Source organism: Tupaia chinensis, unplaced genomic scaffold (assembly GCF_000334495.1).
Source record: "Tupaia chinensis unplaced genomic scaffold, TupChi_1.0 Scaffold000682_1, whole genome shotgun sequence".
Lineage (NCBI taxonomy): Eukaryota > Metazoa > Chordata > Mammalia > Scandentia > Tupaiidae > Tupaia > Tupaia belangeri.
In genome coordinates this window covers 3,430,470-3,451,927 of record NW_006160205.1, presented here as the reverse complement: position 1 = coordinate 3,451,927, position 21,458 = coordinate 3,430,470, and the positions used below count along the sequence as shown (strand labels likewise).

General features: G+C 36.6%; 1 long non-coding RNA gene across 1 annotated transcript in view; it reads left to right on the top strand.

Annotated features, from left to right (window-relative positions):
* The first annotated feature begins 2,796 nt into the window (after positions 1-2,796).
* LOC114010008 (uncharacterized) overlaps positions 2,797-21,458 on the top strand; it is a 55,261-nt gene continuing 36,599 nt past the window's right edge. The window contains exon 1 of the long non-coding RNA XR_003551401.1: positions 2,797-2,825. This is a non-coding gene — a long non-coding RNA (uncharacterized LOC114010008). The remainder of the gene's footprint in view (positions 2,826-21,458) is intronic.

The following is a 21,458-nucleotide window of genomic DNA, read 5'->3' as shown; positions in this document are numbered from 1 at the left end:
CTACACAATTCTCTCTTCTGGGTTCTACTAATATCTCCCTAACTTTTGTCTCCTTCAGGCCTAGGGGAGATAATGACTTTCCCTCCACTACTTAGCCAAGTCCTATACTACCTCTTGAGGCCTCCTCCCACCTCCCACACCTTGTGAACAGTTCTTTTCAAAACAAACCCTCCTTGAAATAGCCCGCTCTGAATGTGCTGTTTCCTGTTGGGTGCCTGACTGATGCCCCATTGTCTATGCCAACCTTGGGAAGAGATTATTTTATGATTTAGGGAAATTTCTGAATTATGACAAGCTCCTCTCTTGCAATCTAAAATGGGGTTAGGATATAGACATAACCCTTTTTTCTACCTTTGCCTTTGTCCTAGTCAGACTTGAAAAGTCATCAATTCCCAGAACCCCCTATATATTTATGTGCCTGGCCCTTTCACCAAATTCTTGATCTATTTTTTCAGTCTAGTGATTCTTTCATGCAATTTTTAATTTTCTCAATAGTCTCATTAAATATGGCCTTCTGTGTTGGACTCTTTATAGAAATATTTATAATGACTCATTGAGACTCACATTCCTTCCTGTCAGATTTTTATCCATAATGGCAGGGGATGGAGAGTACTTTTGTTTCCCAGGTTCTTAATCCAGTGGCCTCAATAGACATATATTGAGACCACAAATGAATAAGGAAGAGAGAAATTAACAAATAAAAAGTAATTGGAACATAAAGACTTTAAAAATGTTGAAGTGATGAGAGGAACTATAGAACAGAATTTAATTCTGACTGAGAAGGGAGGTAATGAAAATAGGGAGTAGGGAAGAGGCTACTAATTGGATCCTGCATGCATATGAGGTGGAAGGGACCAGGAGACAATGTCTGTGAGCTCTATTCTATTTTCTTCCAGAGCCAAACCATGACAAAGACCCCAAGCCAGGAGGTATATATAGCCTTAGCCACTCCAAACAAGTCCTAAATTTAGGTCATGAGTCCAATGACAAATATACACACAAAAAAACCTTTGGCCACTCTCCAATCATTAAATAATTCTAGTCAGCATGTTGTAACAGTGGGAAAACCTGGCCAATAATCAATCATTTCATAACTGAACCCACTAACTTGGACCATCCTAGCCTATCTGCTGGGATTTGAAGTTCTCTCAACAAGGAGCTCTTACAGACCAAGGGCCAAGAAACATGTGGAGAGTATCTCTCAGGTTTGACAGTTGTGCTTTTAAGCATTCTCCCCTTCCTGTTTCTTAATATGCTGGCTCATTTATGAGAAGCATTGTGATCCTAAGCCAAGGATACAGGCCCACAGAGGCCCAGGTAATGTGGGATCTAAGCTTTCAGCTTCATGGGGCCAAATCTGCTGATCTAAGCAGCTTCCTAGGCCTGTCAGGGCGTTGGTGTTACTGATGTGCAGTTGTTCTATTATCTCCCTTTTCTGAGGTGGGTAAGCCTTTGTAGATGAAGCAGTCATCTGCACTTTCCCAGTTTCACATGAGCTTTTTACAACATATCACCAACATATGTTTGACAGTGAATCCAAGCTTTTACAAGGTTTCATATGGTGATGCCTGGTCTCCTCTGGCCTGCAGTGCTGAGTTACTCTGTCATCTGTGTGAATCTGCTTTTCTATCAGGCAATAAAGTAAAATCTACACTTGGTCAGATTTTCTGGGTTTTGTTTTTGTTTCTGTTTTTAGAGAGAGATTTTTGCTAAAGGGTGCATATGCTTGTCAGAGAGACAGAAAGCGAGAAATCACGCCCCCTCCCAGGTGGGATGGCCATGCTGCAATCCCTTCTACTCCATTCTCCTCTCAGGATTTTGAGCATGCTCACACACACTGCCAGCATGAGTTTCAAGCCACTGGGTATGGGACTCGAACCACAATTGGCCACATGGGAGTCCAGTGCCTTAACCACTATGTTACCTGCTGGCTTAGATTTTCTGTTCTTATAGGAACAGGTTTGCCTTTATCAACTTTCTCACATGGTGCCAGGTGATAAGCAGGTGGTCCATAGTCTGACATCAAACAGATGGCACAGTGTAAAGGTCATTGAGTCAAAACTGGGGACAGGCATGTTCTTACTGTCGTGCCCAGGTGCATGATGCTGAGATAATGCTCCAGCAGCTCCTCTTCAGAGAATTCTTCCCTGGCCTCCCTTGACCCTCCTCCAGTCTGAGCTGGATCCCCGTCTCCTCTATTCCTACAGCACAGTGAACTTCCTACTCTATGAAGTGGTTGGAACAAGGTTCAAAGTATACCTGCACTGGAAGGTAGAAAGAAGTATAAACCATGCAAATGTTTCAAAAAAGTATTTCTCATTACTTCCAATTTAAAGTATCATGTTTTTTTGTCATTAAAATTTCATTCAAACAACTATGTTTTTAGTTATTTCTATTTTTAAGGTTTTTGCCATAGGGCATGTGTGCTTGCCAAAGACAGTGAGAAGAAAAGTGAGAAATCATTCCCCTGAGGAGATGGCCACACTGCAATCCTTTCTTCTCCAGTCTCCCCCTGGGATTTTGGGCACACACACCTGGCATGATTTTCAAGCTGCTGGGTCTGGGACTTGAATGATATTGGCCATGTGGAAATCCAGTGCTTTAACCACCATACTACCTGCTAGCCCTGTTTTTAATATTTTAAACTTATTTGATTTAGGATTCTGCTCTACCTTCTTACAGGTCAGGTAAGGTGCCATCTTAATACCAGAGGAAGGATGTTTAACGTGCTTCTGATTCCTGTGGGACCCTTGCTCCTTACTGGTCTCCAAGGAGATGTCCCTTGCTCTGCTGATCCCTGACCATTCTATTCTGTGTCTGATGAGGTATGTCTGGGCCTGCCCATTCTTTGGGACATGTGCTCCCCCTCTCTGCTGAAGTCTATAGTCTTCTGCTGATAGAAAACTCAGCAAAGAGAATTGGAAATATAGGTTAAACCTGTGAACATGGCAATACATTTAGATACTCTTTTTATCTGATATAGGAATGTTTTTCATAAGTAAAAGAAGATGGTTTCTTAGAGGTGTTTTTCTTTTGGATGACCATCTACAATTCATAGCTACAGAGTCTGTTTATCAATCCATTGACAGACTCAAACGGCTTGTATCTTGTGAATTACGAATTTACTCATGAACAGGTATATGTTCTTCTCTCATATGTTTGATCCTTTAGATTCATTAAATGTGGTCTTCGAAAGGAACAAGACTGATAACTGCTGGATTGTCAGAAAAGTCAGGACACATTTTTGCATAGAAAAACTATGTCATGACTTTTCCAACAACCTAATGTTTTAATAAAGTATTGAAATACTTAAACATGTTAATATTTTATTAACACAGTATATTCTATTCTAGGTATAGGTAATTATTGTTTGGTGGTTTCTAAATAGACTAGAACTTCAAAAGAAAATCATGAGGAACTTCAGGTCCTGATTTTAATCAACTTGTTTTCCAAAGAAAAATAGATCTCATTCACATAATCAATATTCGTATTTAACTATACATTTCTACATTATGAAGAAAATATTTACCCTGAGGCAGGGAAAACAGAATCCCAACTTAGTGCATATTGAATGTCTGCATCCTGGAAAACTGCATAAAGATTGACAGATGCATTGGAATTATTCATGTTGTGTGCATACTTTAGGGATGAACGCCTTGAAGACAAACTCAGAATTTCAGTAAGTCAAAATCTGATGAAGACCATTATCAGCAGATAACCTAAAATAATTTAAATATGACTATGGAATATGTAACATATATAATCCTCTACAGATGTATATATTTCTGTTTTACTTAAATTCATATTTTAATTGAATTGAATCCTTATTAGGGATAAGTAGGTTAAGTTATTGAGTAAAAATGAATTTGGAACAAAATACACAAACAAAGTAGATTCAAAATCATGATGTAATTTCATTTTCTGTTCCTTTTTAACTTCTAGGCAAACCTATTAAAGAGTCATATCTGTCACATTACTCCCAGGGAACATCTTTTTTTTTTTTTTTCCCCCAGATGAAAACAACTCATAAATGTTAAAAGTCACAAAGCATATTTAAATACCAATTTTTATTTCATCAGTCTATATCCACAACTAGACTAATTTGTTCCATATTTCAATCAAACTTGTCATTTGAACTTACCCTGAGTGACCTATAGTTTTCCCACTTCGTGGTACATTGTTTTCTTTGCCAGACACACTTTGTCTGCACTTGTCACATGATTCAAGTCAGAAGAGTGTGGTGCATGTACTTCTGGGGTTTGAAGATTGACAGAAATAGCAAAAGAACAACAGCAGCCAAAAACCACAGTAATAGTCAGTATTAAGTGTGCCCTCTTCTGTGACAGTCATTGTGTACGTGATTTACACGTGTTATCTCCTAATATTTGCATTGTGTGAAGGTCTGGAAACTGTCAGCAATATTTAAGGCCCTGGAAAGAAAACAACGGCTAGACACAAAAATCAGAAATACCTACAATCTCCTATTTTTGAAAATCAAAGACTCAGCATGGCAGAAAAAGAGAGAAATGATCATTTTAAGAAAAGGAGACTGGCTCCATGGTCAAATGGTTAAAGAAGTCAGATCCCACATGGCCAATTGAGGTTCAAAACACACTGGGCACATGTCTGTGCATGCCCCAAATTCCAATGGGATGGAGAAATGGACAGTAAGGGTTTGTACTGTGACTACGGCCATTATGGGATTCTTTCTTTATTTCTTCCTTTCTTTCTTTTTTCAGAGATTTTTGCTATAGAGGGCAAGTGCACTTGCCTGAGAGAGAGAGACAGAGACAGAAAGTGAGAAATCAACCCCCGGGTGGATGGCCGCACCACCATCCCTTCCCCTCCTTTCTCCTTTCGGGAATTTGGACATGCATGCACATGCACCTGGTATGAGGCATAAGCCACCGGGTCCAGGGTCAAACCAGTCAACTATGTGTGAGCCCAGCAACATAACCATTACGCCATCTGCTAGTCCTGAGTAGGATGCTTTCTTCTGCTCTGCCTTTGGTGAATACGCATGCTCTCTGGTAATAAGAAAAAGGAAAAGAACTAACAGGCCCCCTTGCCTTAAGTAAATCAATACATAAGCTGTGAATTATGAGCTACTGCTATCTTTTCCTGTGGCCCTCTTTTCTGACTTCATGCAAGTTCAAAAGCATGTTTTATAAACTTTGGCATCCACACAAACTTTGGGATTAAAGGTTACACATTTCGGGTGGATTAAACCCAATTCTTTGGTATGACAGTTGAAAGTAAAGCTCTTAATTTTTTTATACTGAACTCTAGAAAACACAATCAGCAGGATCTGTTATTTATATATATTTTTAATGACAAAATGTAGTCATACTGAATTTTACTTGAGATCAGTGCACTTGCTCTGCCTTTTAATCACTGCAGGGTTCTGCTTAATCTTCTAAAATACAATTTCTTTCTTTTTTGTAAGTTACACTATTTTGCTTGTCTTAATCTCTCTGGCAAACTTTAAACACTCTAAAATAAGGAATATATTTTTTTTCCTTGAAAATATAAATAATACAACATTTAACTCAGTTCATCATACACCACTGAATCTCAATAAGAGCTCTGTCTTAAATTGAATTCTGTTTATAGAGCATACAGAACATATTATTAACAGTCACAGGTAATGTTTCTTTTTCCTCTTATTTAAGAAATGGTATAGCCTACTGGTCAACAGCTTACTGCCTGGCTTCAAATCCAAGCTCTGCCACATGCTTGGATTAAAAAATTCTTTCTGGGGGCCAGCAGGTGGTATTGTGGTTAAGGTCCTGGTCTCCAACATGGTCAACTGCAGCTTGAGTCTCAGATCTGGTGGCTTATTTTCTCACTTTCTCTCTCTCTCTCTCTCTCTCTCTGTGTGTGTGTGTGTGTCTGTCTCATGAGTGCATGTGACCTATGGCAAATTAAATAATAATAAATAAAATTAAATAATAATTTTTTTAATTTTTAATTTTTATTTTTATTATCACAATGTTCTTTATATTACATTGGATTACATATAACTTTACAGTGTATTACATTGCTTTTTCAAAAGGGAATGCCATGCATGTCAGTCAATACAGAGACATTAATCTCCCCGCTTCATCATTCAATAACTTTTCTATGTTTTTCTGTTCCTCAATTCCCTCATTAATAGTAATTCCCTCATAGAATAGTAAAAATAGTGAAATTTAAATATATGTAAAATGTCTAAAAATGTATATGGTACATAGAAAACAATTTAGAAGCATTAATGATTATTATTATCCTAATTTTACTGTCTGCAAAATTTAAATTGGGCTGAGGTTCATAAAGTAAAGGAAGAAAATTAAAAATTAGCTATGCCTCTCAAAGGATGTGAGTTTAGAAGGAACCACAAATTTGTAAATCTTCTTCCTCCTTTCTCCAGTGGTAAAACACATGGGCCCCACTATGGAAATGGAATCGTCTACTCCTGTGAAGGGAATACCCTTGCCTAAAATACTCATACGAATTAGACAGAACTCATGGGAAAAGAGACAGAACATATACTGCCTCTCATGACGGCTGTCTGGTTTATTTTTGGCTTCTTTTCTGATTTCATTTCCTTTGAGATCCAAGACCCAGTTGTGTTTTGTGTTTGATGTGTGGTCAAGGATAGAAAACAAACCCAGTGGATAGAATCATCTCATCAGAGAGCAGCAAATCATGACAATTTAATACAGCATTGACCTGTCTGATTAACAATCTATAAATTAATACTTTTCTTTAAGGAATAAAGTATTAGCCTCATTTTGAAAGCCCAAGAAGAGCAGGTGTTCCACAAAATAGATAAATAATTAACTATCTTCTTCAGGGATTTCTTTCCTCTCACATCCTTCTCATGCCTCTCCCCCCAATTTACCAAACCCCTTAACACCTGTGAGGAGATTATGTGTAAACAGACAAGGGAGACAGTCCCTTGTGCTGTCGGATTAATGAGGTGCCCAGAGGGCCCCATCCCATCCTTTTCCTCCAACTCCTCCTTGATAAAGGCCTTGTCCAGCTTAAATACTTCATTTTCCATAAAAATTACTTACTGGAACTTTTAATACACTTTTAATTTTGAACAGATCAAGCAAACCAAAAAATAAGGATGTAGAAAAGTTTAGGATGATAATAGATCATTTTGCTTTCATGGCTATGCATTAAAAATGGTTTCCTGGAGAGACCATATTTTTTTACTTGGCCACAAAGAAAATCTCAACAGAATCCTCCAATTAGAAATGATACAGGCTTGTCAGATTCATAGAGAGGAAAATAGGTAATTGGACCAGCCTGGGTACATTTTAGGAGTACCCACGTATGTAAGTTCTCGGGGGAAAATTTCTTAAAAGAGGGTCAGGAATAAAAGTGAGTGTGATGTGGGAGATGCTAATGGGATATTTCATGGAAGAGGACACTATAAAATCGAACCATCATTCAGTTACCTTCCCAATAAGTCTAAGGACAAAAATCTGTGACTCTAAGACTAATGTTTCAATTGCACAGTTCCCGCTGTTTTCTCTAGCAACCCAACATCATAATCTTAACAAATATTATGTCAATATATCACTTTAAAAATTGTTAAAACATGATGGTTTAAAAAAATATGCTCCTTGGAACACTTGGTCCATATCTCTCCCATTCCTCCCATGCTGCTGGCTCATCACCAAGGACTTCGGGGAGGGAGAGGATGGGGCACATCTGAGAGCTGGGTTGGAAGGACAGTGGAACTCCAAGTGTATTGACTGAGCAATCTGGCTGTTGCAGATGATTCTAATACTTACCATAAGCTCTGGAAATATCATTTAAATCTGGTCTTGCCCTAAATGCAGTGGGGAAGAGACAGAGAGAGGGAAATAAAGAGAGAAATACATGCAGTCCAATCCAAGGAAGAGCCAGTTTTTGTTGTTGTTGTTCTTTATTTGCTATAGAGCATGTGTTCTCACAAGAGACAGAGAGAGCATTAGAGAGAGAAGGGAAAGTGAGAAAGCACCACAGGGAAGATGGTCATGTCATACTCCTTTGTCCTCCATTCTACTCTCAAGATTTTTGGCATATACACATACAGACCCAACGTGTTTTGTAAGACACCAGATCTAGGACTCAAACTGCACAGCCAGCCATGTGATATCTAGCTGCCCTCATCAGCACACCATCTGCTGACCTAAGAGACAACTTTTTAGCTGGTTTGAGAAGATAAGGGTAAGAATACTACCCTGACAGGGAGTAACCTTAGCTAAGTCTTGCCGAGTAAAAAGAACACAGACTATGGACGGTCTTGGTAGTCCTGAAAACCTTCAGAGCAAGTACCCCAGTAACTAATGACAGCATTTGCTTATTCTAGTGATTCCTTGACACTCAGGAGAAAACAGCCAGAGTCTTTTCTTTTAACAGAGCTAGTTAAGGCAATTTGCTTCTATGATTATTTCCAAGCCCAAAAGTAGAGATACCACACATTTACCAACCTCTTCAAATTCACTCAAGAGAGGGAATATCTTGTTTTCCCCTCCTGATTACCAAAACATTCTTCCTTGTGTCATTTTAATCTCATAAACAGAAACATTGTAATATTATAGAATTAGTATATACTTACTGGCAAAACACAGAAAAACAAGGAAAATAATGAAGTCTGCCCACTGCCCATAGATAACCATTGTGAATATTGTGGTATGTATTGTCCAAGGTTTTTTTTCCCTATACATATGTAATATGTATTAAACAAAATTAAAATTATAAACAAAATCAGACACAGACATTCAACAGTCTGCTGAGTCATGAATTTTCCTCCACAGTATCCCAGAGATTGCGCAGTACTCCACAGCCTGGATGTTCTATTTTTAATTTCCTGTTCTTGAATATTTTTGATTGTTTCCAATTTTTACTACCTTTGTCCACTTTTTTGACTAAATTAGAATTTCTCTGGCCTTCCTCTTCCTGTGTACAAATCTCTTAGGATCTACTTATCTAGAATTGGCTAGGCCCTTTCTTTTGGAGAACTAATAAATTACACAAGTGACCTTGCTTATGGTAAGTCTGGAGCTGGGAAACATTTTTTTATTGCATAATAGAATCTGTAAGAAAAGAGCATCTGTTTGACCTTTTACTATTCACTGGCTTTATTTTTTTAGAGCAGCAATACCTCTCTCTACCTTGTCTTTCTCCCCCCACCCCCACCCATTTTTTGTTTGTTTGTTTTAAATGCAAGAAAATAGAGGGTCTCTGGACATGGTGAGCCTTTGGTCTGATTTTTATTATATAACAGTTAGGAATTTTCTAAACTAGATTGCCTGTGACTTCCCCAGCAATCACACAACCAGGTTCTGTTTGAGAATTTAAGGGCAGCAATTCAGGTAACAAAAGCAGCAACATGAAGCAATACCATGCTATAATCATCCTTTTACTAACTGAGGTCCAAAATGCAATATTGAGTTAAATAACATGATTAGAGTTAAATAAATGATGACAGGTAAGAAAGGAACAGGTGACTGTTCAAAAGGGAGAGGGCACGTTGCTCAATGGAAAAAAATGCCTTTATATTGAGTGTTGAAGTAAGACAAAATAAATAGATGTGTGGACAGAAGTCTGACTGCTTTTTCTTATTTTTCCAAGGTCCCTTCCAGAGGGCCTAGGGGGAGTCAGGTCCACAGATGCTGAGAGACTATTTAGGCTCACTAGTAAGAGGATTCTTTCTACATCCTGATGTATATTAAGTTTCCATATCACTGTTAAAGTACATTCCTTTCCGACTTCGGCAACCTTCCTTTTCCAATCACCACCCTAAAAACTGTAAACCCACCTATAACCTACAAGCCCCTGATTCCACATGTCCCACCTTTTTGGGCCAGACCAAGGGAAAAACTTTCCACTAAATTCCAAACTGTCTCTCCTCTCAAAATCAAATAAAAGGAACCCCTGTACCAGATCTCCTGAAGAGAAAGGCATGTTTTGCCTCTTTTCTGGGCCTAGGTCACTCATATTCTGCTTAGAAATAAACCACATTAATGATTTTTACAAGTATGGTTATTTTCTGTCGATAGATGCAATGCTAAAAGTATGATAGAAAAAGGGGATGGTTAATTTTAAACAAACTGTGCTACACAATGGTATATGAAATGAGAGAAGATGCAACTATTTAAGCAGTTCCAGGTTTCTTGATTACACTCAGGATATGTAGACATTTTTCTACAATAAGCTAGATAATAAATGTACTGGGTTTGCAAGTCAGTCTCTTTCACTATAGTACCCAACCCTGCCAATAAAATGTGTCATAGACAACTCTTCACGAATAGGCACATCTATGTTCCAATAAAACTTCTCTACAAAATCTGGTGGCAAGCTGAATCTGCCCTACATACTATAGTTTTCTGACCACCAGTTTATTTGATCAAAATGGTAGCAGTTCCCTTTAAAATAGGTTTTTTTTTCTCTATAAAACAGATTTCTTTTTTCCTTCCATAAAACAGACCTCATATTTTCCTGATTTTAGTTATTGTGAGATTAAAGAACAGAGTGACTAGCAAAAGGTCAAGATTCAAATGCTAACTTACTCACTACCCTCACATCTAGTAGGTGATCATACCCACAATGGAGCATTTAATGCTTGAGTTAATCATGCATATGAATTAAGACAGAAAAAACGGTAGAAAAGAAAGATACAAAAAAGATGGAAGGTCATTATTGATTTTAGTTGTGGCTTTTCAATACACACAACTCAAGACAAATCATTTAAAAGCATCACCTGACAAATTGAAGCAACAGAGCCAAGTACACTGCAAAAACAAATGAACTTAAGTTGATAGACGGAGATTTCCATGACAATATGCTCATTTCTCTCCTTGACTTTATTTATAAATATTATTCGTATTCTTTTTTTTTTCTATGAGGGAAAGACAGAAGAGAAACACCCCCACCGGGTCTTCATGCCGTCATCCACCCCTAGTCCCAGACCCCTAGTCCCAGCCATCCCAGATCAGGTCTGTGAAGGGAACCCAGGAACCTGCCCGGACAGGTCCAGTTGTGTTATTGCTGTGCCACCATGAGTACACTTTTCTTCATCTTTAATGGAGTTATTAAAACATTTTTAAAAATGCTTAATTTTAATAAATGAGAATTTTTTTAAAAAAAGAAGTAGAGACTGACTAGTACGGGTGAACTGTACTTAACCAAACATGTAAACTGTATTTTCCGTTACGAGTTTCGGTCAGGATGGCATCTCAGTTCTGACTAGAAGTGGTTTTCCTTCACAACGGTCTCTCTGAGAAGCACCACCAAAAGTTCCTTGAAGCATTTCTAAATGAGGCAATTTTATTTTACACAGGGTTTCTTGTAAAAATTATTGTCTTTCTGTACATCTAATTAAAATAAAGATGTAATAAAGAATTTACTGGTTTAATTAGGACATAGATCTTAAAGCAATTATCATGTCATTAATAATTCTTTAATGGACTTTCTTGCATGAGATGAATAAAAAGATTTTTAAGCTGTGAAAAATCAATACACATTACTCATTTACATTAACAAAGCTACACAAAGTAATCTGAGTCTTCATTAAATTATATCTGCTGTAAACCAGAGGAGTTTGGAGAGTCATTAGCTATTTATAACTTCACTAAAAGGGAGAAATCATATCAGTGACTGGGCACTTGTTTCAGTGTCATTTAAATGAAAAGCCAAGTAGCATCAATATGTTAGTGAGTAAAAACAGATTGACATAATCCATAAGGGGAACTAAATAATGAAAAACAGTCCCTACCATTGTATTATAATATGAATGGTTCAACATAGTATGTAAAAAATAAAAGTCTTACTTTTTTTGAAGCTGTGATTAAGCCTCCTTCCCCAACATTTGGGCTGTCTTGGGGCAACCCAGAACCTAGGAGACACTAAGGCCAGTAACCTTAGCATACAACCATAAAAGTATTTCAAGTAGTACATGGGGTGGGGACTTCAACAGTTCATAGAAAAAGGGAATTACAGTACGAGTTTATTTCATGCAAAACATTTTTTAAATCTATGCATAGTTTTTTCATAATATGTATTTTCCATGCACTGTTGCAGTTTCAGAGTTTGTTATTTTCTATAAGTTCCTCTAAGAGTGTTACAGGAACATCTTGGAAGGCCAAAAACGAACCAAAATCAAGAAAAGCTCAAGATGAGGTGTTTTTTTTATTTTTGGTTGGTTTTTATATTTTTGTCAGAAGAGGAAATATTATGTTGTTATAAAAAGCCATTAAGGGAAAGAAAAATATCTGGCAATGAACATGTTAGTCACATTGTCCCTGACTGATCACTTGGAGTCTGATATGAATCCCTACACAGGAAAGCAAAGGTCTAAGGCCAGGCAAAGTTCATTTTCCCTGGGAAAGAATTCTCTAAGGAACTGAATAAACCAATGCATAATCGCAACAGTGACCCCGGCACCTTGTTAGTATCCGACTTCCTTCCTGAGCCCATCATGGTGACAAATGATGGAAAGAAGTATTTATGTAAGTTCCTGTTGGGTCATTTGGCAAAGTCTTCAGTTATGTGGCCAGGTTTTGATGAATGATAAGTAATGATAATGAAATTAAGACCATCAGGAAAGATAGCAATAATCAAACCCATCTGTGAACATATGGCTGAAAAAGCTGTTCCTGGGGCCTTGTGAGAAATTTGCTCTAGGAAGCTTCTAAGAATTTGGAGAATTGTTCACAATTTTTTCAAAAAAATTCATTGAATATAGATTTGTAGTTCTTTCTCTTAATTCTCATAACTTGGCCATAAAGAACTAATTCATTATTGGGATGAGGAGAGTGGTAGCTCTAGAGCGAGGGCACCTTGAGATTTCTGCATGTGTTTGCAGGACATGTTGCTACCACACCTGGTGCTGTACTGAAGTCAGTGTAGACAGCAGACACCCAAAGGTATTTTCCTCAATCACCAATAGTCTTGTGCTTGAACACCGGGAGAAGAAGAGATGCAAGAAACAAAGGTCATGCTATTTTCAATTTTCTTTCGTTATCTCTAAAATAGTAAATACAACAGTATCACTCATTGTTCTGCTTCCCATAGGTAGAATTTGCTATAATTACTGATGTAAATTGGAAATTGTGAGATAACTTAATCCTACCTACCAGAAAATCTAAAGGCATGAATACTGACAAAAAGCAATGCTTGTTACAGACAGACTGCTAGTTATTCTCCCAGTACCCATACTCTCATTCTTTCCAAGTGTTTTACTGTAGCTCATTTTGTTGCTATACACGAACACTACAAACTGGATAATTTATAAAGACCAAAGGCTTATTCAGTTCATGGTCCTGGAGGGTCAAGGTCAAGAGGCTGCTTCTGGTGAGGGACTTTTCTGCAGAATGCTGGGGCAGCACAGGGCATTGCATGGTGAGAGGGCCAGAATGTGCATCAGCTCTGGTCTCTCTCCATCTTCTCATATAACCACCAGGATTCAATTGTTGGTCCCACCCTGATGACCTTATTAAATCCTAATCATCTCCCAAAGATCTCACCTCTTAATACCACAGTTGGATTAACGTTCTACTCTCTTAATACCAAAACAATAGCCACCAAATTTCAATTCATGAATTTTGAGGGATATTTTCAAACTATAGCACTGTTTGAGAGGATTCATGAATTCTAGATGAGTTTACAGGTACATGTGGACTGGTGTACAACTTCAGTAATATGTACAAGGAAATTTCATGAGGCATCTTCCTGGAATCTTCCTTAAAACAGTCAGAGCATTTATGTTATTCCCTTCTTGCTCAGCTATCTTCCTTCCTGCTTCTAGAACATGGGTGAGATGGCTGAAGCTGAGCAGCCATCTAAAACCATGCCCTGGTTGACCTTGGAAATGAAGGCTTAGTCCTTTTGAGCCATTATATCAAACTACTAAAGACTGTGTAGCTCATAAACGACAAACATTTATTTCTCACAGATCTGGAGGCTCGGAAGTTCAATATTAAGATGCTGGCAGATCCAGTGTCCTGTGAGAGCCTTCTTGGTGCATCCTCTTCTGGTAGAGGAGGCAAATGAGCTCCCTTGAGCATATCTCTCATTCCTGAAAGCTCTATTCTTATGACCTAATTACCTTCTAAAAGAGCCTAACTTGGGCCACCAGGTGGTGTGGTGGTTAAGGTGCTAGACTCTCATGTGGCCAACTGCAGTTCAAGTCTTAGGCCCGGCAGCTTGAAAAATCACACCAGGTACATATGTGTGTGCCCAAAAGCACAGGAGGAGATTGGAGTAGAAGGGATTGTGGCATCCCCTGGGTAGGGGGATTTCTTGCTTTCCCTCTCACTGTCTCTTTCTCTCTCTCTCCGGCAAATGTAGCCTGCCTCTCATCATCACACTGAGGGTTAGAAATTCAACATGCAAATTTGGGGGAGACACAAATAATTCAGATCACGGCAGAGGCATGAGAACACTGAGATAAAAAGAAGCAGGACAATGAAAACTTGACAGAGGAAGAGTGGAAATTCTGGAGAGCACTTACTACAGTTGTAGCCTAATTGCAACTGTAGCCTGGTCACAGATTTGCTGTGACAAAAAAAGTTCTGCATTTGGATTCTGCAAAAATCATGATGATCACCACGGTCTGCACATCGGAGATGAATTTTCAGTCATGATGGGATCTTTAATCTGTAGCTACTCCTTTCCCTTGTTTGCTCTCTCTCTCTCTCATAGACAGGATCTTGCTATGTCACAAACCTCCTCCCTCAGCCTCTGGAGTGGCTTGAACCACAGGTGCCATAGGTACATGGAACTACACCTGGCTGGAAAACAAACCCAGGCCTCCCATGTGGCCTCAGTCTGTTACGCAGCATCGTCAACCAATACCTACTACTTTAGGCATGCATTTCTTTCTTTATAACTGCTGAGTTTTGATTGACAAGCCTTTTCTTTTTCTTTTCTTTTTCTTTTTTTTAATAGGCTTGCCTTAGGGTGCATGTGCTCATAGGAGAGAGAGAGAGACAGAAACAATGATAGGTAAAGTGGGAGATTCCCCACCCTCCAGGAGGGATGGCCACTCTGCAATCCCTTCTCCTCCATTTTCCTCCTAGGATCTTGGGCATGCACACATACATGCCTAGTGTAAGTTTCAAGCCACCAGGTCTGGGACTCCAACTGTGGTTAGCAGTGATGTTAACTGCTATGACATCTGCTGTTCTCAACCTTTTCTTTTTCAAGGGCTCTTGGGGGGAAACAAAAAGATTCATGTTTTTCCTCAGACCTGTTCAGTTTTCTTTTTTAATATTTATTTTTTCTATCCATCTGGAATGACTAATACTAGAGCTTTTTATAAAGCATATAAATATACTAAGAGTTAATTTAAATGATAAAGCATTTTTCTCTGTACTTTTCCCTCACCAGACAGCCAAATTTCTCTTTCTCAAAAGTATATAAACTTATGGACCCCCAAAGACCCTCTGCCCAGACTTCACCCTCCAATTCCCCAGTCTAGCCAGGAGCCAGCCAGGAAAAAAACATATAGTCTATCAAATGACCAGAAATCACCACAGAGTCATAAGAAATATGAGAAATGAAGAAAATATCTCTCCTCTAATGGAAAAGAATAACTCTTCTTCCTCCACAAAGAATACAACAAGAGAACTCATGGAAATGTCTGATAAAGAATTAAAAATATTCATAGTAACAAAGATCACAGAGATACAGAGAAGAGAGACAACAAGCTCAAGAAGATGTAGGAGAAAAGACACACCAAGTTCCAGGAGGTGAGGAAGTTCTTGCATGATCTGAAAAAGAAGATACACATCATAAAGAAGAATCAAATGTATGTTAGAGAGGAAGGCTATAATACAGTAAATCAAAACTTCCCTTGAAAATATTAAAACCAGATTAGACCATGCAAAAGAGTGAATCTCAGATGTAGAAGATAGACACTCTGACCAGGAAAAATTCACTAATAAGACTGAGAAAATAACCCCCCAAAATGAGAATAACATACACGTAATACTAGATACTATTAAATGCCCAAACATCTGGATCATCAGAATCCCAGAAGGTAAGAAACTAATAAGAACATAAGTAATCTATTCCATGAAATCCTGGAAGAATACTTTTCAAAACTAGAGAGGCATTCAAATATCCAGATCGAAGAAATTCAAAGGACCCCACATAGAATCAACCCAAGAAGATCTTCCCTGAGGCACATCATAGACAGAATAACCAAAACCACAGACAGAGACAAGATACTAAAATTGGCAAGAGAGAAATGTCAAGTTACTTTCAAAGGATATCTCATAAGGCTAATGCCACACCTCTCCCTGGAAGCAATGCAAGCAAGGAAAGGGAGAAAATATATTCAAAGTGTTGAGTGAAAAACAATTTCAACCAAGAATATTATACCCAGGAAGATTATCTTTCATATGGAAAAAAAGACAAAAACATTCTCAAGTAAACAAAACCTGAAAGAATTTACCAACACCATACCAGCTCTTCAAAAAGCTGAAGGGAGTGCTATACCAGGAAAACTAAAGTTGCACTTACAGAAATAAGAGTACAAGAAACAACCAAGAGAATGTCCAGCCTAATAGTACCATCAAGTCCGGAGTTGAATGTTGAGAACTCAGGACTTGACAAGTATCTGTTCTCTTAGAGTGGGTAGTCCTGCTGCTTTTACCTAGCTACTTTCCCTTTTCCTGAAATGTGGATCTCTCTTCTCTACACATTGCCTCTACACATTGCCTCTTAAAATTGAAAGGTACTTCCAGAGTTTAAATGGAAAGATCAGACCGCAGTAACACTGCAAAATTCAATAGAAGAAAGATTAATTGCAAGAGTCTGTTCTAGTAAAATAGGATTTTTTTTTTTTACTTTAGACTAAAACATTACTGATTCTCTTCGATGCTTTGATTTCCACTTTTAAGGGTTTTTGTCTTCTCTTGAACTGTTGATAGGTTCATCTACCGACTATGTGAACTGAATCCTAAAAGTTTTAAGCAAATTTCTCTTAACAGTTTTTGATTTTGATCTATTAAAATTAAAACATTTTTTAAATTAAAAAATACATTAAAAATACCTATTAATACCTATTTAATGACTGCAGTAAGCTAGAAAGCCCCAACAAGGTGCTACTTTACAGTATGTTCACTTTACTCACTGAGGTTTACGCTTAAAGTCAAACATGCATTCTTAAATATGTATAGATCAGCTATGCTTGATATTGGAAGTCTTTAAATTAATTAAGATCTTTAGTGAATCAGTAAAATGTGGAAAAATGTATGGAAAACAACTGTATTTAGTAGAGACAGTGTGGGAGAAGGGGAAGAGTTGGCAGAGGGTAAGAGGTAGGGAATCAAGGGGGGAAAACAAAATATATAAGAAATAAGAAATGGAAAATCATTTGTTGATTATAACATGTATGGTAATAACCTTGATTGAGTCAATATGCAGTGTATACTGGGTGGAAAATCTCATTTTGTACATTGTATTGAGGTACAGTGAATTATTATAAATAAATTTTAAAAAGAAAGAAAAAAGTATATAAACATACATTTCACAGAAGAAACACAAATAATTAATAAATCTATAGATCTGCTTATTAGCAATGTTAATAAAAGCAAACTTCTTATTAAATTAGTGAAAAACAGAAACAAAAACCAAGCTGACTTAAGTCTGATGAGACAGATACATGTTTATCCTAGTGCTATGAGTATGAATTATTTTCTGGAAAGCAATTTCACTATATATAATAAGGACATAATAAAAGTTTGTATTTTCTGATATAATCTAGTAATTTAACTTTAGGAAATATATTTTATGGAATCAGTCAAATATTTTGACAAAGAAGTTAAAAGATGTTCATTTCAGAATTTTTTTTTGGTAGTGAAATACTATTTTTAAAAAGTATAAACATCTCTCAAGAGAAAAATTGATTGAATTATGGCATTGGAATACTATACAGCTAAAACACTGGTGTTTTGTCTTATCATTGCAATATTATTTATCATTGGAATATTACACAGCTAATATAATAGTGTTTTGAAGAATAGTTAATAAAATTTAACAGTTATTACAATATACTGATGATTAAAAATCACATTTTGGGTCGGCAGGTGGTGTGGTTAAGGGCACTGGACTCCTACATGGCTGACCACAGTTCAAGTCCCGAACCTGGTGGCTTGCTTTCTCACTCCCCGCCCCCCCCAACTCTGTTCCTCTCTGGTCAAATTAAAATAAACAAACAAGTAAATAAATATTTAAACAAAATCTTTTTTTTTAAAAAAAAAAAACCATGTTTTAATTTTAATTAGGAACAAAAAAATGACTTCAAGGAAATACTATTGCTGTCAATAATTACCTTCTTGGAAGGTGGGCTTGTGTGGGTTTTTTTTCTGCTTTATATTGTTCTCCATTTTTAATTTTTCCACAATTATAATAAATTTTTGTTCTGGATTGTAGATTTAACAAAACTACAAGAAGCTTTATTTACAAAAATTGTCTTAACCAAGATTTTTACTCTTCATATCTGTTATATATAACATTATCACTGTTTTGCTGCCAAGTTCTGTATTATATCTCTCATTAATAATTTGATGAATATGAAATGAGTTAGAAGCCAATTATAAAAAACTCATTTCTGCCTAATAGACATAAAATAACATTAATGAAGAAATGCACTGACAATCTTGCTGATCAAACTGCCTGGAAAATTAATCTCCTATAATTTAAATGTATAAAACTAGGAATTCTCACCAGAAACCTAGTCACTTTATCATCTGGCAATATGGATACTTTGTTGGTGATACATGAACTGATCATTAAAGTTTATTAAACAAGGATTGGTTTTTATCTAAAGGGATCTGAAAGCTCAGAGACTCAAGAACATAGAAATATTGACATCCCAAGTGTATTGGATTGATGCCTTCAGTAAAAAGTGACACAACCTTGTATACAATAACATTCTATTGATGTGGGAGCTGAGTATAAAATAAAATAACAGTTTCTTGTGATTAATTCCAGAATTCAATTGCTATGAAGCCCTAGAACATGCATTTAAAATTACTCTAAAGCATGGCCAAAGATTTATCTACAAAAGCATTCTTTGTAGCAATATTTATGTTGATAAAAATAGGAAATAATGTGAGATCTAACAATTGAGCTTATTTATATAAATTAGTTTCTATATAATATTAGGCCATTACTAAAAAAGGTGTCACAGAATACTTAATGAAATGAGGAAATGATAAGAACATATTAAATGAAAATGTGGTTATCAGATTGAGATTTTTTTTACATATATCCTTTTTTTAATTTTTCAAAAATTTATTTATTTACATTCATGAACTGTACATCATTACAGCATAAAAAAATGAGATTTTTCCATCCAGAATACACTGTATATTGCCTTAATCAAGCACATCAATGTATGTGTTATTGTCAACAAATAATTTTCCACTTCTTGTTTCTGATATATTTTGCTGTTTTTCCCATCCTTGATGCCCTATCTCTCACCTTTTGCCATCTCCCACCCTCCCGTCACACTGTGTCTGGTATCTATTGTTGCTTTCTATGCCTTCCCCCACCCCACATTTTATTGTTTCACTAAATATCTTAATTAATCTAAATATTTTCAAGAGCAAGCACAGCAGATATATACATATCCATGAACACAAGTCTGACTTTAGGCATAAACCTCAGTTAGTAGAATGAACATACTATAAAGTAGCACCTAGCGAGGGCTATATAGCTTACTGCAGTCATCAAATAGGTATTTTTAAGATGCTATATTTTTTAATTAAAAGAAAAACAGTTTTAGTGGTTTTTTTCTGAAACTTTTTAACTTGATTTACATTCATTCCCTACGCGTCATCACAGCATACAAAATGTGATTTCCTATCCAGAATATACTGCATAATAGCTTAATCATGCATGCTATTGTCAAAAATTTTCCATTTCTAGTTTTATATATATATATTCTGACCCTCTGTCCTTTCCCATCCTCTTCTCACATTACCTCTGGTGTCTATAGTAGTCTTCCATTCTTTTTCCCCCACATTGTATTGATCACACAATCTCTTAAATAATCTAACTACTTTCAAAAGAAAGTTCAGCTGGTAATTTCAAGAAAGCAGTTTTAACTTAATTCAAAGAAATCCTAAGGAACATTGCTTAAAACTTAAAGCCAGGAAACAGGTTAGGATTCTGTTCAAATGGTAGGTACATGAAGACAAGACACAACTCCTTAAAACCGTAAAACAAAGCCTAGAAGAAAATCAGTAATGTTTTAGTCAAAAGTCATAAATTTATATTTCACCAATTCAGTCTCATGTACTTTATCTTCTGTTGTGGTTCGATTTTCCCAATTAAATTCTGGGATATAATATTCAACTCCAGACTTGTCCCTATGATTAAGTTGTCAATTTTCTTAGTTTTTGAACTGTTATTTCTGTGTGTCTGCCTTTAATTTTCCTGATATAGCACTCCCTTGAGAACTTCTTGGAGATCCGGTCTGGTGCTGGTAAATTCTCTCATATTTTCTTTATCTGAGAATATTCTTGTCTTTTCTTCCCACATGAAGGATAATCTTTCCAGGTACAGTAATCTTGGTTGAAATTGCTTTTCCCTTAACATTTTGAATATATTTTCCCATTCTTTCCTTGCTCGCATTGTTTCCAATGAGAGGTCTGCTATTATCTTGATGGGATATCCTTTGTAGGTAACTTGATGTTTTTCTCTTGTCAATCTTAGTATCTTGTCTTTTTCTGTGGTTTTGGTCAATCTAGCTATAATGTGTCTTGGAGAAGATCTTTTTGGGTTTATTCTATTTGGGGTCCTTTGTATTTCTTGGGACTGGATCTTCGAGTGCCTCTCTAGGTTTGGAAAGTTTTCTTGCAGGATTTCATGGAATAGATTATCAATACCCTTATGAGACTCTTCTCCTTCTGGGATACCAATTATTCAGATGTTTCGATGTTTGATGGTATCTAGTATTTCTCATATATTATTCTCATTTTTTGAACCATTTTTTCAGGCTTTGTGGTTGATTTTTTTAGGTCAGTAATTGTTATCTTCTATGTCTGAGATTCTGTTTTCTGTATGATCTAATCTGCTTTTAATACTTTCAAGGGTGATTTCTAGTCATCTGATGGATGGTGAGTTTCTTCCTAATACTTGAAGTACAATCTGAGCATTCAAGAGTGTGCAGAAAGAGGTGATCTGGAATCTCTTTGCTGTTCCACTGTGATCCCTTTGTGCAGCAGATTCAGTAGATATTGAGGAATATATTAACCCTAATAGTATTTGGATGTTTGGCTGAAGTTTCATTAGAAACACAGTAAGTGGAGATGATGAGCAGAGAAATGAGATAAAAAGAAAAGGAAACAAACAGAGAGAAACAACAATGACAACAACAAAGAAACAGAGAAAAAGATGAAGGGGGAAAAAAACTAAAATATATATATATATATATATATATTTTAAACGCACAGCATAATATA